Below are 20,020 nucleotides of genomic sequence, written 5' to 3'. Positions count from 1 at the left end.
AGAAAAAGAAAAAGCAAGAGGAAAGAGAAGAGGATGTAAGGTGGAAGAGCATGAGAGGGAGGCAGGAGTAGATAGAGGGGTGGTATGGACAAAATGTTTGTGGCCCCACCAAATTCAGATGTTGAAACCTAAATCCTCAGTGTGACTGTATTGGAGATGGGGACTTTGGGAGGTAATAAGGTCATATGGGTAGAGCCCTCATAATGAGATTAATGACCTTATAAGAAGAGAAGGGAGAAAGCTTGCTTCCTCGGTCTGCTCTCCACCTTGTGAGGACACAACGAGAAGATGGCTATCTGCAAACCAGGAAAAAGAGGGCCCTCAACAGACAGCAGATCTGCCAGTGCCTTTGTCTTGGACTTCCCAGCCTCCAGAATGGTGAGAAGTATATTTCTATTGTTTAAGCCACCCAGTCTATGGTAGTCAGTTACAGCAGCCCGAACTGACTAAGACAAGAGGTTAAGGAGTAGATAAGGAGGGATGAAAAATAAACAAGGAGAGGGATAAAAAAGAGGAAGGAGGGAGTAGAGGAAATAACCAGGGAGAAAAGAGAAGTATTTGAAGAGGGACAGGGACAGGAAGATGAAGAAATGAAGTAGAATCACACCTCACCAATGACAGTGATTTCATTCTGCAGAGAAGTTGTCCTTTGCTCTCCTCAGATTCCCTGTTCTCTTTATGTTGGTACCCACCAAAATGCCAGAGGTCATTTCTCACATCTCACTCTGGCCTTGAGATAAGACCACCGTGGTTTTCTACTATAACAGCCACATACCCCATGTTTTGAGTAGATAAATTTGTTTGAGATACTCAGTGTTTATCACCCACTTTCTGTTAATGATTGTTCTGCAGGTATGGGTATTATCTGACAAACTCCGGTATGCAGGAAATGTAAGTTATTTTCTCTGCAACTCAACATAAATTATATGTCAAGTTCCCATTCTACCGAGTGGTGGAAACTTAATCTCCAGCAGTATGGAGTCCCCCTCTCACTCTCTGCTTTGGGGTTGTATTTAAGTTCTAGGGATGTTAAATAGTGTCAAAACATCAGGATGGGTAACATATGTTGGGTATCATGTATCCATGCTGGCATACATGTCATATTTGTTTATCAATGTCTGTCCAAGCAGGTAGCTGTTGAGTGAGCTTCCTTCTTTACTGTAAAGCTGCTTTGGGTCCAACTATCTCTTTGGGTATCATATATCACTCATATACATGGAAAACATTCTACTGTTCCTATGATATGCTGAGGTCTATTAACCTCTGTGAGGCTGTCTTTGTCTCACATATACTCCTGTAAATACCCTGAGCTGAGGGAAACCACACGAAGAGGCTCCAAATAATTATAGACACCACGCAGACAATTCTATTTTGTAGTCTTGTCCTCTCTGGCCTTAGCCAGAAGGTGAGACACAAGAACACATTGCTTAAGGATCTTACAAACCTACCTGGCATTTCTTCCCATCCCTAAAATATGGGGCTTATGGTTCCTCCTTTTTAAGGAACCCACAATATCTACTGACTCTTTGCTTCCCCATGCTTTTCTTCCACCACAGAATCAATGTGAGGCTGGAGGCACCAACAACCAGAAAAAAAACCTGGACAAACTAAAAATCAATCACTTTTTTGGACCTGTCAGAGAAATGAAATTTCAGGGCAAATCATCACCCTAAAATCTTGATGGATAGGCAAATCTGGAGTCACATATGCATAACTGGAACATCAGATGGAGAAGAGAAAGAGAATACAGCAGAAGAAATATCAAGTAATAATAGCTAAGAATTTTCCAAAATTAATGACAGACACCAAATTACAGATCCAGGAAGCTCAGAGAACACCAAATATCTTACTTATAATAGAATAAGAATAATAATTATAGCAGCTTTCATCAGAAACCATGCAAGCAACAAGAGTAAAGTGAAATATTTAAAGTGTTAAAAGAAAAATGACTACCACCCTAGATTTCTACATATAGAAAAAGATCTTTCAAAAGTAAAGGAGAAGAAAAAAAAAGTAAAGGAGAAATAAAGACATTCTCAGATGAACAAAAACAGAATGAATTGATCACCAACAGACCTGCCCTGCAAGAAATATTAGAAGATTTTCTTCGGGCAGAAAGAAAATGATATAGGGCAGAAACTTGGAAGTACATAAAGAAAAGGAGAGCACTGGAGAAGGAATAAATGAAGCTTTCCTTCAAAGAGGAAATCAAATCTCCAATTACAGAATATTTGAGGATGCTGTAATTAAAGGAAATTTATGTATCTTTCCATTATAAAGGCAGCTACATGCAATTAACAAGAGAAATATCTTAAACATAAAGATACAGCAAAGATGAAAATAAAAGGATGGAATAAGTTATTACATGCAAATAATAAAAAGATGATGTATTAATATCATAGTACTTTAAAGCAAAATATAATAAAAACAAAATCATAGCATGAGATTATAACACCCCTAAGTAAAGGATAGAATAACCATATGAAATAATGGGTCCCTCTTGAAGCCTCTACATTGGTAATATACACTGAGGCCCAAACATAAAGCAATATGGTGCCTCAGAATAAACACTTTAGAATTCTTAAATCCCTCATCCATGTTTTCTAGACTTGAGTCAACTTGATTTTATCTTCTTTATTTATATATGTATAAGAATTTTAAAACATTTTAAAAGTATACCTAGTAAAGTGCTACACATTGTGATAAGTGCTGGAGAAATAATGATGGCAAAAATACATGTATTACCTGCTTTCAAGGATTAATGGATCTGAGTCCAGTCAGATTTCCACAATTTTAATAAAGTTGGCTGGATTTCTGGTGCCAATTTGCATCATAAGAGCAGGCAAAGTGACATCTTAGGATTATATCAAATGCATTCCTATGGCTTCAGTATGTATTTAACAATAATGAATGACATCCAAACTCTGCTTGAACGACCATCCATGATTACTACATTCATAGAGTTCATCACTGCTAATGAATTTTGATGTTAATAAGATCTGAAGCTTGGCTAAAGGCTCTTCAATGCTCTTCACACATTTTCTCACCATCGCAGGCTTTCTTGGTGACTTGTAATCTCTTACAGACTTAAATAGATTACACCTTCCTTCATATTGCACAATTCCCTTCCAGTTAATTCCTTACCCCCATCACCACAGCAACTCACATTCCATTAATAAGCAGAAGATTATCAGAAGAGACAAGGGGAGGAAGCCTGCAAGTAGAACCTCAATGCACAGTTTGGGGATATTTGTTTGATACTGCATCAGATGACCTTACCATGTGAGCTTCTGGTATCTTGTGACATAGAGTCCCTCTTTGATTTGCACTGGAAAATTTCAAGACATATCTGAATGCTCTCAGACACCTGGGATATGATTTAGTGCCATATGTGTCCTCAATGTTCAGCATCAATATAAACCTCATAAACCACTTAATTTGGGAATCATGGAACATTAACAACAATTAAAATAGATATATAGCTGGACTCAGAAAAGTCATATGAGTTCAGCTACATAGTATGACATTTCCTGATTTCATTTTATAAAAGAAAAATCATCTGAAAAACATTGGGAAAATGGTCCATACCAAGTCTAACATCACACACATACATGCACAGTTGTAATTAATATACTGCATCTGAGATTCTTTTTGTATATAATGTTTTATCACAATTATCTTGGCATAACATTTTCTATGACATTAAAAAGTCTTTGCAAAATTCTTTATGATAACGTGTAATATCCCATCATATGAACTTACCTACTTGACCAAATAACAAAAATCTTGTTTCCATTTATTTTTGTTCACTAGATTATCATTGTGGTGATTTTCCCCCAACAAACCTCTGTGCATACCTCCAATTATTTCTTTATGGTATATTATTAGAAATGGAATTACTAGTTCAAAGGGGTATGAACTATTTTAAGGCCGTTATTCAATAATACCAAATTGCTTTCTAGAAAGGTTTTTGTCAACACTAGCAATGCAGAAGACTTCTCACATACCCTTAACAGTGCTGAACATTTGCTTTAAAAATATCTTTGCCATTTTGATAGACAAAATGACATTTAATTGATTCAAACTGTATTTATTATTATTATTAATGATGGGAAGATACTCTCAGCGTTTCTTAATCATTTGTATTTTGCTGTGAGAGTTCTTTGTACATTAAGGTTATTAACCTTGTATCTGTCACACTTGTTGCAAATGCTTTTTTTGGTTGGTGTCTTGCCTCTTAGTCTTATTTATGAATTCCTGATCTAGGAAAAAATGCAATCTATGACTTTCTTTTCCACTATTATTTTCTCCATTAAAAAAAAATGCTGAGGATATCCTTTGCTATTGAAAAGCCAAACAAATATTCCTTTTACTAGAAAACAATTCAGAAACGTATATTTAGAGCCTAAAAAATATCTATACTTTCTTAGTAATTTACCTTTGAAGACTATGCTTTAAATTGAAAGTGATAAAAAATCCGATTCAGATGTTTTTAATGGCAGAAGCATGCTTCTATTGTAATATTAAATGAGAAAAGATAATATAAATTTAGCAGGTTATTGAATGGAACTTTCACACTTTCCTCAGAATTTTGGTTAAAGCCTTTAAAAAGCCTTTAAAAAGAAAAGAAAAGAAAAGAAAAGAAAAAGGTACCCAGTGCCTCCACATTCTAAAAAGAACATCCCAGGAGATCTGAACACAATCCTACGGGCCTTACATGGGGAGAGCATACTAGTCATGCTACTGGTATTCATTCCATTCCTTTTCAGCCCATATGTAATCAGAAAGCTAGAAAGAATTAGATAAGAATTTACAGTGTTGTGAGTCCTTGGCTTGGGGAAGAGTGTTTTCCTTTTTCTTGAGGAAGGAGAGGGGCATGCAACTCCCTCACCAAAGCCATGTGAGGAGGGATCCAAAGGAATCACTTACACAGATTGGGGGAGTCTGCATGGGATAAGAACAGAGTGGAGTATCACATTTTGTATATTCAACAGTTTCTCTCCAGGTTGAAATTTCTCATGATTACTCAGGTTTGATTTGTTCCTGAAGGCTTTTTTCCACTGACTGCATTTCTATGGCTTCAGTATGTGTTTAACAATAATGAATGACATTTGAACTCTGGTTGAAAGACCATCCACAAAGTCAACTGAATGTGAAAAGAAAAAAAAAAAGAAAGAAAGAAAGACCATCCATGATCACTACATTCATAGAGTTTATCTCTGCTAATGAATTATCTGATGTTAATAAGATCTGAAGCTTGGCCAAAGGCTCTTCAATGCTCTTCACACATTTTCTCACCATCAAGGCCTTTTCGTGCTGATTTATAGTCTCTGAAATTGGTCTGAAGCTATGGTCATGTGACCCACACTATGGGTGTGGGTGTGGGTTTGTCCTATGTATGGTTTCATCCTCCCGTAGGATGTCTGAGATTAGAGCACAATTACTCTAACACTTACTATAGTCTTGGAAGCCCCCTGGCTGGGAACCAATCCTGTGAATATCTACCCCAAGCCTTAAACATCTATCCTTTGAAAGAAGGTTAATCTCCTTTTCTAACTTGTCTTTATGCTCAGAAGTTCCTTGTGGTTAGAGTCACGAGGAGTTATCCTTGTAATATATGGCCACATTCCCCTGTGACCCAAATTGTTCCTCAAATCCCTGATTTTGAATACATTTCTTATTCTCAGGCTTTTCTCATTTGATAAAAAAATTATAACTGTCACTCATTTGTGATACTTGGCAGTAGTGAGAAGGTCAAACAACTGTAAAAGAAAAGAAAATAATTATCTAACAGGTCTCCACCATATAACTTCCTAAGAGGCAAGCTGGAGACAGGATTTTGCCCTCCAACCTGACAAAAAACACTTAAAAATGGACATAAAATATGAAATAATGGTTTTTCAAGACACTGAACATTAGGCAATGAAGAAGAGTAATCCCTGAGAGATGAGGAAAAAAGAAGTGAGCACTTACTGCTTGAGAGGTTCCAGTTTGTGGAGCAACAAGGGAGAATGTAGTCAGAATCCAGGAGATTCCTTGAATTGGAGTGACAGAGATGAGAGACCAGAAAGACCAAGGTAGCTAGAGTTCACAGAGCAGAGTACCCAAAAAGAGAGAGTTACACAGGGAGAACACTGGAGATCTTTGAAGGATTGCCATTAAGTATTTGACAGAGTACTGATCAGTGAATTCATAAAAGGAAACTGCCTGAGGCTGGGGAAAGAGTCACCTGAAAGGATTAAAGGGAACAAGTGCCAGAAGCTCCAACAGGTCTGGGGACCATGCTGTTCTCACCAGCTAAAGTGGAAAACTTCCTAATTCATGTGGCATGGGATACTCAGAGGGGTCTTGCCTCATCAGTCAGGGATAATTAGCTTTATGCAAAAAACTGCTGTGGTCCTGCCTAACAAATCATAAAAGCAAGACTCAAAAAGATCTAACTGTTTCCAAAGAAGTGCATTTCAGAACAAAGCTCAGGTAGCTTTGTAGGAATATAAAAATATCTAGCACCAAAAGAAAAAATTTCACCAAAATTTTACCGAAAGGTAAAATTTACATTGCCTGGCATCGAATTAAAAAAAAACCAGGCATACCAAGAAGCAGAAAAATAGGACCTATCGTGAGGAGAAAAATCAATCAATCCAAACTTACCCAGAACTTAAATATTTAATAGATGTTATAATTAGCAGATAAGCACATTAAAAGCCATTATAACTATTTCCATGTGTCCAAAAACTTAGAGGAAAGAATGGTCATGTTAAGTAAAAACATGAGATCTATTTAATAAGGTCCAAGTCATACATCTAGATATAAAAACTGTAATATTTGAGAAGAAAAAAATGCTAGATGATATTAATTACTAAAGATTAGTGAACTTGAAGACATAATGGAAAAGATTCTAAGTGAAATAAAATACATTTTAAAAGACAACAGAGCATAAGTCCCTTTGTTCATGCTGTTTCCTCTTCTGGAAACACTTTTACCCCATCCCATCCACAGATCCTTCAACCAATCAATTCTGAATCTGTCTTCTGGTTTCATCTCCATCATTACTTCCTCCCTGCTTTTACTTCCCTGATTAGGTAAAGCCCTCTTTTAACCTATTCACAGAACCATGTACTTCCCCTCCATAGCACTTACCAGAGTGACAACTTCACAAATATTTGAGTCTGCGATTACTGTCTTCTTCACAAGACAGTAGCTTCATGAGGGCAGAGACAATATGTCTATTTTTGCTTACCATGATATCCTCCAGCATCTCAAACTCTGCCAGTCATATCCCATCTGTATCTAGCACCATCGTGATTTTCATCTATTAATTATACTCCCTCTCGCAAATCTTCAACCTCTCCTTCTCTACTGGTGATATCCTACCAACATCTCCTTTTCCTTACTAAGAAACTGTTTTTTCTTACCATGTTCTCTCAGCTACAGATAGTGGTGGCTATGTGTCACAGTTCTTTCCCATGAGATGCATTTGGCAGTAACTGGATAGGATTTTTGGGAAAGCTCTGTATAAGGAGACTAATTCCACTGACAAGGTATTTTTGCCCTCTCCTCTTCCTCATTCTTTCTACCTGAAACATAGAAATGATGGCCAGAGTTGCAGCAGGCATCCTTCAACCAGAAGGTACCTGGAAGATGAGAGCTATATACCAAGGACCAAGGAACAAAAAAATATATAAGGGGACTGAGACATTGATAAAATTGTGGAGGTCCTGGGCTTGTTTCAGGTAAGGAAAAGATATCCCCTAATTATTTTAAGCAACTCATTTTTAGGTCCTTGTTACTCATATCCAAATGATATTCCAAATACCCATCCTAAAACATGACATGCCCCTACCCCAACTTCTCTCTCTCTCTCTCTCTCACACACACACACACAGAGTCTAACACACTATCTCATTCACATGACTCTCTCTGACTCATGATCATGACAATGACTTATAAAGTATTATCTCCACATATTGTCCCAGTTCTCCAAACTATCATATTCACACTTTACCTTTCAATCCTGCTGATATGGTTTGGCTCTGTGTCCCCACCCAAATCCCATCTCAAATTGTAATCCTCATAATCCCCACATGTCAAGGGAGGGACCGGGTGGGAGGTGACTGGATCATGGAGTCATTTTCCTTTACCCTGTTCTCATGATAGTGAGTGAGTGCTCATGAGATCTGATGGTTTTATAAGGCAGTTTTCCCTACTCTTGCTCACTCTCTTTCACCTGCTGCCATGCAAGATGTGCCTCTTCCCCTTCCACCATGATTGTAAGTTTCCTGAGCCCTCCCAAGCCATGCAGAACTGTGAGTCAATTAAACCCTCTTTCTTTTTATTTATTTATTTATTATTTTTTTTTTTTTGACAATGAAAGAAAGCAAGTTTATTTGAGCAACAGTGTACAGCCAAGTGACTGCTCCATAGACAGAGCAGGGCCACCCCAGAGGCAGATTGGTCCAGAGTAGCACTTGTGGATTGCTGGCTACCTATATTTATACCCATTCTTAATTATTTGCTAAATAAGGGATGGGTTATTCACAAACTTTATGGAAAAAGGGAAGAGAGTTCCCAGAATTATATAAGGTAACTTCCAGGTCATTGCCATGGCATTTGTAAACTGTCATGGTAGTGGTAGAAGTGTCTTACGCAAGTGCATTATAATTGCTGGTCCTACATGGCTTTGGCCAGTTTCTTTGCTACACACCATTTAGATAGACAGGGTCCTGACCAGTGCTCAGAAAACAAGTCCTGCTGATCGCCTACCTCAAAGCAAACCAAAACATTAATTGTGAAAATATTCTAGAAAGACAAGTTGGTAAGAAAGAAGATACTGTAAAGACTCAAACAGAAATGTAACATAACATATAAAGAATGAAACAAGAAAGGAAATATAGCAAAGATGCTAAATCGGTGTAAGTTAAGAGTTAAATGAACCCAGAGAACAAATGATAAAGTCCTTTAAAAAGCACTATGATGGAAAGAATGGGGTGTTCCTGGTGGAAAGCCTGGCATAGATAATGTTTTGTTAGCTTTCCAGAAAGATTAAAAGATTACGCCCAACAAGGACTTCATGTCTAAAACACCAAAAGCAATGGCAACAAAAGCCAAAATTGACAAATGGGATCTAATTAAACTAAAGAGCTTCTGCACAGCAAAAGAAACTACCACCAGAGTGAACAGGCAACCTACAGAATGGGAGAAAATTTTTGCAACCTACTCATCTGACAAAGGGCTAATATCCAGAATCTACAATGAACTCAAACAAATTTACAAGAAAAAAACAAACAACCCCATCAAAAAGTGGGTGAAGGATATGAACAGACACTTTTCAAAGGAAGACATTTATGCAGCCAATAAACACATTAAAAAAATGCTCATCATCACTGGCCATCAGAGAAATGCAAATCAAAACCACAATGAGATACCATCTCACACCAGTTAGAATGGCAATCATGAAAAAGTCAGGAAACAACAGATGCTGGAGAGGATGTGGAGAAATAGGAACACTTTTACACTGTTGGTGGCACTGGAAACTAGTTCAACCACTGTAGAAGTCGGTGTGGCGATTCCTCAGGGATCTAGAACTAGAAATACCATTTGACCCAGCCATCCCATTACTAGGTATATACTCAAAGGATTATAAATCATGCTGCTATAAAGACACATGCACATGTATGTTTATTGTGGCACTATTCCCAATAGCAAAGACTTGGAACCAACCAAAATGTCCATCAATGATAGACTGGATTAAGAAAATGTGGCACATATACACCATGGAATACTATGCAGCCATAAAAAATGATGAGTTCATGTCCTTTGTAGGGACATGGATGAAGCTGGAAACCATCATTCTCAGCAAACTATTGCAAGGACAAAAAACCAAACACCGCATATTCTCACTCATAGGTGGGAACTGAACAATGAGAACACTTGGACACAGGAAGGGGAACATCACACACCAGGGCCTGTTGTGGGGTGGGGGAAGGGGGGAGGGATAGCATTAGGAGATATACCTAATGTAAATGACGAGTTAATGGGTGCAGCACACCAACATGGCACATGTATACATAAGTAACAAACCTGCACGTTGTGCACATGTACCCTATAACTTAGTATAATTAAAAAAAAAAAAGATTATGCCCAAAATATTCCCTCGAGAAGTGGCAGGTGTAAAAGGACTCTGGAAATCAGTAAGTAATGCAGCTTCAAAAAAAATAATTTTTAAAAAGGAGTCTCTTCTTGAGGAGAAATGGAGATCCAAAACAGATGTTCAAGCACATCAGAGGCCCCTACTGTTCTGCATCTGCAGAGGCAGAATCTTATGCAGTCTGGGCTCCTGTTGTCACCGAGGCCATTAAGCCATCTCTGAGCACCTGCTGGGGGGCCACATACAGCCTGAACCCTCTCCGGGAGTGTGCTGCCAAGCACTGGAGAGGAGATTTAGTTTGGTTTTATTCTTATCATGATCATGTTTTATTAATTTATATCTTTCATTCCTCTATAACATGAGGTCCATTTGTCATCCGTGAAATACCTTAAGCCAGATCTATACTGTTTTAACATACCATGTAATATTTGATACGATTAAGAAAAGCCGTGCTTGCTTTGGCAGCACAAACACTAAAATTGGAACCGTGCAGAGATTAGCACATGGCCCCTGTACAGATGACACACAAATTCATGAAGCATAAGAAAGAAAAGAAAAACAGTAAACTAGTGAGTTAACAGTTAACTGGAAAAGATATCACTTTGAAGGCAATCCAATGTATTACCCTTCTACATATCAACCTTACCACCTGATTCTAAATTTAAATACTTGCTGTTTACCAACAGGAAATTACAACTCCATTTACATGTGTCTCTGGGGAAAGAGCATGCAAAGAATGACCACATCTTTATATACGCAAGGTAAATATCTGGAACAAAACAAAACAATTCTGGAATCCTGCATGACATTAATATTTTAGGAGTAGAGCACAAGATCCCCAAAGAACAACAACAAAAAAAACTTCACATTATAGAAAAAGAAATCACATACGCATCAGTTTTGAGTAAGATAGAGCAATATATTTCAAACTACTTGTGCAAAACCAGTTGGTTTTTTGTTCACTTTAATTCGTTTCAACCAATACTTTTGTGAAATAAGAGTCTGTTTCTAGAAAAAATGATATTACAGTAAATTATAGAATACAAAATACAAGCCTCACTTTTTAAATTATTGATTCAACATAAATAAAATCACTCTAAAATTGCAGTAAAAGTTCCCAAACACTTAGGCTCAGTTCATGGCAGACCAGATCACCAACCCACACTTGTCCAAGAACCATATTTTGAATACACTGAGATAAAGTGTCTAAAAATGGAGATCTTAGCCCAGCACGGTGGCTCACCCTCCTAGTCTCAGCTACTCAGGAGGCTGAGGCAGAAGGATCCCCTGACCCCAGGAGTTTAGGCTGCAGTGAGCTATGATAGCACCACTGCACCCCAGCCTGGGCGCCAGGGCAAGACTCCGTCTCTTTTTGTTTTGTTTCGTTTTGAGACAGGGTCTCACTCTGTCACCCAGGCTGGAGTTCAGTGGCACGATCTCGGCTCACTGCAATCTCCGCCTCCTGGGTTCAAGCAATTCTCCCGCCTCAGCCTCCCAAGCACTGGGACCACAGGTACCCGCCACCACACCGGTCTAATTTTTGCATTATTTTTGTAGAGACAGGGTTTTACCATGTTGCCCAGGCTGATCTCAAACTCCTGAGCTCAAGCGATTCGCCTGCCTCGGCCTCCCAAACTGCTGGAATCACAGGCATAAGCCACCGCACCCGGCGGATACCCTGTCTCTTAAAAAAAAATTAAAAATGAAAAAAATCATAAAAATGGAGATCTTCCAGGCCAAGGGCAGTGGTTCATGCCTGCAATACCAGCACCCTAAACCCTCTTTCTTTTTAATAAATTGTCCAGTCTCAGGTATCTCTTTATAGCAGTGTGAAAATGGATTAATATGCCCACTAACATGTACACTGTCTCTATCACTCCCATTTCCACACATACTCTGTCCTATCCTGTACTATCATAAATAAAATGTCTTTAGACCAGAACAGATATGGTACCCACGACACCCACTGTCAAATACCACTAACTTAATTCAATCCCCATTATCATACACACCATCCCCATCATTCATATAGTCACACCCCAATTACTCAATCCCTACACTACACCATTACGCAGTGTCTAGCCACACCCACTATCATACACACAGCCCACGTCTCCATTATCAAACTTGTATCATCCTCCAAATCTCCTTCCACACATTCTCATACCACCTCCATTTCATACATACTCACAACCAATAACCACATCAACTGTGCTCTCACACACATATATTCCCCATTCCTCACTGGCACTCAGAAACTCTGCATTTTCCCATCATATACTTTATTCAACAACCCTATTCAGACACTCATGATTTCCCCACTCCAAATTATCACATTTTCATTGACTGTGATTACTCATGCTCACTGTATCCATCTGTCCTCACAAAGAGACACACTTCTCATTTTCCCCAGCACACATAGACACACAGACATACACCAACCTTCTCACTTCCATCATGTACCTATCTTCCATAATGACATTACACCTGCCCCATTCCATCCTCCCTCTACATCAACATGTCCCATCCACATTTTCACACACACAATGATCCCAGTGTCCCATTATCCTGTCCTCTCCCTCCCCACTTTCTCACACAACCATATTCACACACATGCACAATTCTTGTCTTTCACATACACTGTGACCATAACTACAGCTGTCACATACATTCTGATCTCTTCCTGTTACTGTCACTCACATTGCCTCTGTCTTCATGATCACAGTGATTTCATACCATCCTTACACTGTCCCCATTGACACCATTATCACACATACCTTGGCCACATACCTCCACTACCCCACTACCACACAATACTCTCTCCCTATCTCTCCATCAAACACATGACCCACATCACTTAGGATTTTACACTTGTGGTACTCATTCCCTGATATCTCATTTTCCTTCTTTTATTTCCTCTCCTCTCCTTTCTTGTCCCCCACTCCTATCTTATTCTCTCATACACACACACACACAACCACACACACACACTTACTTTCCTGATATGTGGATCTTACATCAACCCAGATATAACAGAGAAGTTTCTCACTTGAAGCCTCACTGCAGAGTTCTAGTAGGTGTTAAGTGGAGAAATATACCATGCTCTAAAGGTACAATGTTTGATGTTCCCATTGGTAGAGAGTGGTGAATGGATTCCTTTTGGTACATCTGCCTTTAAGAAGCATTTCTTCATGTTTTGTTATAGCATTTAGATGGGGTTTTAAATATTCTATTGATATGTCATTAACATGATATTCTGTAATTGAGCTATTTGTACTACAGTCTTCCTAAAATATCCTAATACCTTTCGTGTCACAGCAAAATTATGATATTTTTGGTCCTGAAGAGATAGACAAGTTCAAGCACATGGCAATACTGAATATATCACTGAGCTATGTTAGAGGGAACACTTAATCTTTACTTCTCATGTTTCTAAGTGGAAGAACTTCAAATAGACTAACACTCCTGCTTTTCTGTCCACAGAAGAAGGAATGAGTTATGTGACTAGTATGTTTGGAAGAAACATCTGAGTATGCTTGTGTGATGGTTAATACTGAGTATCAACTTGATTGAATTGAAGGATACAAAGTATTGATCCTGGGTGTGTCTGTGAGGGTGTTGCCAAAAGAGATTAACATTTGAGTCAGCGGGCTGGGGAAGGCAGATATACCCTTCATCTGGTGGGCACAATCTAATCAGCTGCCAGCGAATATAAAGCAGGCAGAAAAACGTGAGAAGGAGAGACTGACCTAGCCTCCCAGCCTACATCTTTCTCTCGTGCTGGATGCTTCCTGCCCTTGAACATCAGACTCCAAGTTCTTCAGTTTTGGGACTCAGATTGGCTCTTCTTGCTCCTCAGCTTGCCAATAGCCTATTGTGAGACCTTGTGATCGTGTAAGTTAATACTTAATAAGCTCCCCTTTATTTTTATGTGTATATATAGTTCTGTCCCTCTAGAGAACCCTGACTAATACAGCTTGGCTTAGGCTCTTGCTCTCTGCCCTTCATCTACATGCTTACAGAAAACATATCATGCATCAAGTGGCCCACTTTTGGCCCAGAGTCTTGTGGTTTTTCACCATTGCTTATGGTGGTTTAGGTAAATCTGCTTAATTCTGGGGTCCAATATTAGGAAGTCCACATTAAAGCCATATTCTCTGAAGTGTTATCAGTAATAAAGATGATGTTTTGAGTTCCATTTATCTGATTCCTACATCTTTCAATTTCAATTGGTTCTGAACCTAGTCAGGAAAGATGAGTGTTATTTATTGATCCCTCACAGCTCCACACAATGGATCAATGAAATCTATAAATTCTCTTTACTGGTGTTATCCATGTTTTACCACTAACAGGTTTCTAGGTGGAGTTTGTTTTTGATTAGCATTACCAGCAAACACTGATACAAATTAACATCAAGTCTAAACAAGGATATTGCATTGCCACTACCCCAGATTCCTCCTTTCCCTGAACTAGGAATTCAAATTCTGAATGGGTAGAGTTACCATGGTACAGCAGGTGAAAATTAATCAGGAGTAGAAAAACACCCTTTGATGAAAAAATTTAGAATTTAGTCTTATAGAATGCTCTTGTTAAAAACAGGTTATGTAGAATTACATCTAACAGTCATTTTAGCTCTTTCTTTTTTCTTTTTGCTAGCTAGCTTTGTGTTAGCTTTTGAGCCCTTGCATATAAACTTAAATACTGTGCTTGTCTGCTCTCAGTGAAAGAACAATATTTCAGAGTGCAATTTGTGTCCAAGGGGACTAGGCCTAAATATTGGAATTTTCACAGTTTTATCCGGGGACAATCAGTGTTCTAAAGAAATGGCAACTTTTCGCTGGAAATAAGGCAGTGTGAAGATCAGAACTCACATGTGACCTCGTTTCCATAGTAACACCATTCATATCTGCACATAGTTGATATTCTAGCAGTACTGACTCAAATACATTCCAATCTACATCAAGGCCCACAAAGTGATCATTAATAAAAACAAACATTAAAAAGTTTCAGCAGTCAGAGAGAAATAAAACAAAGCTATTAGACAAGATATGTAAAAACTGACTAAAAAGTAATAAGAACACCTGAGGAAAATGCAGCATATACACACAAAAACTTTCTAGAGCTCAAAGCTTTAAAAACAAATTCTATATTAGTCTGTTCTCACACTGCTATAAGGAAATTCCTGAGACTGCATAATTTATAAAGAAAAGAGGTTTAATTAGTTTATGGTTCCACAGGCTGTATAGGAAGCTTGGCTGGGGAGGCCTCAGGAAACTCACAATCATGGCAGAAGGTGAAAGTGAAGAAGGCACATCTTACATGGCCAGAGCAGGAGGAAGAGAGAGAAGGGTGGAGGTGCTACACACTTTTAAACAACCAGATCTTGTGAGAACTCACTATCATGAGAACAGCAAGGGGGAAATCTGCCCTCTTGATCCAATTACCTCCCACCAGGCCTCTCTCCCAAATTAGGGATCACAATTCAACATGAGATTTGGGTGGGGACACAAATCCAAACTGTATCAAATTCCAATTAAACAATAAAATGAAAAATGATGTCAATGATAAGCCCTGAATTACTTGACTAGAAAATTAAGTGCAAGATTTATATCAAGGCACTGAGCAAAAAAACCCATAAAGCAATAGATACAATGAGATACAAGACAAGGTATCTAGAGGATAGTGTCAATGAACCTAAAATGTGAATATGGGAGATGGATGGGGAGTTAAAGGAGAAAAGAAATAGAAGGAAGAAAGGCAATACTTAACTAAATGATAGAAGAAAATTTCCCTGAGCTAAAGAAAGGGCTACCTGAATTCCAGACAAGATTGAGTACCTGTTCATCCATCCATTCATCAATTTATGCATTCATACATTAATTTAATCAACTCATCTAATGAGGACTTATTACATAGCCAGCACTATTCTAGGCACTTGGGATATATCAGTGAACAAAACAGACAAAAATCCCTGTCTTTGTGGAGCTTACATTCTAAGATATACTCAGGATACCCTGATTAAATTCTTGAATTCAAGGAAACAAGAAAAAAAATTACAATCTTAAAGAGAAAGAGAAACAAAATTTAGAAATCTTCAATGATAAAAACTCTCAACAAATTAGGTATAAGAGGAATGTACCCAAAAGCAGTAAAGGCCGTATATCACAAGCCCATGGCTAACAACATACTCAATGTTGAAAAGTTGTAAGCTTTTCCTCTAAGATCATGAACAAGACAAGGATGCCCACTCTCACCATTTCTATTCATCATAGTACTGGAGGCCCTAACCAGAGCAATTAGTCAAGAAAAGGAAATAAAATGCATCCAAATTGGAAAGGAAGAAGTGAAATTATATCTGTTTGCAGATGACATAATCGTATATACAGAAAAGCCTAAGGACTCCATAAAACAAACTATTAGAACTAATAAATGAATTAAGTTACATAATATACTATCAGCATAGAAAAATCAATAGTATTTCTATGTACTAACAATAAATAATCCAAAAGGGAAATTAAGAAAATAATCCCATTTATAATAACATCAAAACCAATAAAATACTTAGGAATAAATTTAACCAAGGAGGTAAAAGATCTGTACACTGAAAACTACAAAACAATAATGGAAGAAATTGAAAAAGACACAAATAAATTGAAAAGTATTCTGTGTTCATGGATTGGAAGAATCAATATTGTCAAAATGTCCATACTAACTAAAGCAATCTGCAGATTCAATAAAACCCCTATTAATAACTAAAAGCAATCTTGAATAAGAAGAACAAAGTCAGAGGCATCATACTTCCTGATTTCACATTACGTTACAAAGCTATAGTAATCAAAACAACATGGTACTGGCATAAAAACAGACACATAGACAAATAAATAAAATAGCCCAGAAACAAATCCATGCATATACAGTCAACTAATCTTTGACAAAGGTATCAAGAATACATAATGTGGAAAGGATAGTTTCTTCAACAAACGGTGTTGGAAAAACTGAATGTCCATTGCAGAAAAAAATGAAATTGGATCATTATCTTACACACACACACACACACACACACACTCTCTCTCTCTCTCTCACACCCCTCAACTCAAATTGGAAATTGGATTAGAGATTTAAATGCAAGTCCTAAAACATACAACTTCTAGAAGAAAACATCCGAAAAGGTCCTTCACATTGAACATGACAATGATTTTTTTGTTATTACACCAAAAAGGCAGGTAACAAAAGCAAACATAAACAAGTGGGACTACATCAAACTACAAAGTTTCTACACAGCAAGGGAAACAATCAACAAAATGAAAAGGCAACCCACAGATTAGGAGAAAATATACACAAACCATATATCTGATAAGGGGTTAATATACAAAATATATAAGGAACTCACATAGTTAACTCAGTAGTTAAAAAAAAACACACACAAATAACCCAATTTAAAAATGGGCAAAGGACCTGAATAGACATTTTTTCCAAGGAAGACATACAAATGCCCAACAGGTATATTGAAAGTGTTAAACATTTCTAATCTTCAAGGAAATGCAAATTAAAACCACAATGAGATAACATCTCACACTTGTTATGATATTTATTATCAAAAAGTCAAATGATAAATAGTGTTGGCAAAAAGTGGCAAAAAGTGAACCTTTATACATTGTTGGTGAGAGTATAAAGTGGTACAGTCACTAGCAGAAACAGTATGGAGGTTCCCCCTCAAAATTAAGAATTGAACATATGATCCAGCAATTCCACTTCTGGGTGTATATCCAAAGGAGATAAAATCACTATCTTAAAGAAGCATCTGAACTTCCCTGTTCATTGCTGCATTTTTAGCAATAGTTACAATATGAAAACAATCTAAGTGTCTGCAACAGATGCATTAAGAAATTGTGTGTATACACACACACACATACATACACACACACAATGGAATATTGTTCACCCTTGATAAAGGAAATCCTGCCATTTGCAACAACACAGATGAACCTGGAGGACACTATGCTAAGTGATATAAGCCAAACACAGAAAGACAAATACTGCATGATCTCACTTATATGCTGAATCTTTAAAAAGTTGAACTCATAGAAACAGAGAGTGGATGGGTGGTTACCCAAGGTCAGCCAGTGTGTGGGGGAAGTGGAGAGATGGTCAAAGGATACAAACTTGTGGTTGTAAGATGAGTAAGTTCTGGAGATCTAATGTACAGCATGGTGAATATAGTTAGTAATAATGTATTACATACTTGAAATTCATTAAGAGAGCAGATCTTAAGTATTCCCACAAAAAAGGTAACTGTGAGTTGATGGATATGTTAATTAGCTTGACTGTAGAAATCATTTCCCAATGTATATTTATATCAAAATATCACTTTGAATATGTATACACCTTGAATATGTATAATTTTTGTCAACTATAACTCTGAGAGCTGAAAACAGAGAAAATGTCACCTGCAATAGAAAAATTAAATTAGACAGATAGGACTTTCATCAGTAACAGTAAATTTCATGACCTCATTCACTAATTATCCCAGAAATGGCTTTACAGTTCTCAGAGAAGCTAAAATCAGTTTTTGATGCAGAACCTCTGTTTTCCTGGGAGACTATCTAACAGGGGCAACAGTACCCTTTTCTCATACAACTAGGTTTGTGTTCGCTTTTCCATTTTTTCAAAACTAAACAATATGTTGTTTAAAAACATATATACAAGTGATAAAAATATACGAAAACCAAAGAAATTGTTAATACAAAAATCAGGGTAGTATTATCTCTAGGTGGAGGCGGACAGGAAGGTGTGATTGGAAAGGGCACTAAAGTACTGATAATGTTCTATTTCTTGTCCTGGTCGGTGGGTCTGGAGGCATTATTTCATTTTTATTATTTTAAATGTAAATAGTAATTCATTCAACAAATAAATGTCTATCATGTATCAGGCACTATTTTAGGCACTGGAAAAACAGAAATAAATAAAATAGATAAAAATGTGTCCTTATGGAGCTCACAAAGTATCCAAGAAATAATAAAACCTTCCAGAGTCCAAGTACAAAAACATACAAACTGAAAGAGTCTACCTACCAGGTATCTAGGACAACAGATATACAAATATCCACACATCATCATGAAATTTTAGAATATTAAGGATAAAGTGGAAATCCCAAAAGCTTTCAGGATTGAAAACAGCCCAGACTGGATCAAGAGAGAAGGCTCTACAAAGGGGATTTCTAGAAAATAAATATTCTGAATACTCTGACGTTTTTTAGCAGTTACACAAAAATAGACATATGATAGAGCTAACAGAAAAAATAAGGATATTTTAGGAGGCCAAGGCGAGCAGATCACTTGAGGTCAGGAGTTCGAAACCAGCCTGGCCAACATGGTGAACCCCCATCTCTACTAAAAATACAAAAAAATTAGCTGGATATGGTGGGCGCCTGTAATCCCAGCTGCCTGGAGGCTGAGGCAGGAAAATTGCTTGAACCCGGGAGGCAGAGGTTGCAGTGAGCCAAGATCGCACTATTGCACTATAGCCTGGGCGACAGGGCAAGACTCTGCCTCAAATATAAATATATAAAAATACACAGATAAAAGGGAATTATAACTCTAGAAATGATACAAATGTGTTCAAAACAGAAATGTAGACACAATTCACTACCTGTCTCTTTAGTGAACAATGTTTGCACAATCACAATAGTATAAACATCATTAACCAGAAAGTATGCTATAGCTATACTAAAAGAATAGAGAAGGTAATTGAGGGAGAAAAAGTGAATTAAATCTTCATCTACCATAATGGGAAGTCAACAGCTAATATCTGAAATAGGTAACTCATGAAATAATGGTATTTAGATAAAAACCAAAAGAAGTAGATTTCAAAGTT

The 20,020-nt window shown here is 37.5% G+C and overlaps 1 protein-coding gene and 1 non-coding gene across 3 annotated transcripts in view; one reads left to right on the top strand and one right to left on the bottom strand.

Annotated features, from left to right (window-relative positions):
- Window positions 1–20,020, bottom strand: part of MAGED1 (MAGE family member D1) — a 99,261-nt gene that overhangs the window by 20,883 nt on the left and 58,358 nt on the right. The window lies entirely within an intron of this gene.
- LOC112207176 (U6 spliceosomal RNA) lies at window positions 10,597–10,700 on the top strand. Its single transcript, XR_002941635.1, has one exon. It is a non-coding gene; the product is annotated as a U6 spliceosomal RNA (small nuclear RNA).

Source organism: Pan troglodytes, chromosome X (assembly GCF_028858775.2).
Source record: "Pan troglodytes isolate AG18354 chromosome X, NHGRI_mPanTro3-v2.0_pri, whole genome shotgun sequence".
NCBI lineage: Eukaryota > Metazoa > Chordata > Mammalia > Primates > Hominidae > Pan > Pan troglodytes.
This window is presented reverse-complemented; position numbering and strand designations above follow the sequence as displayed.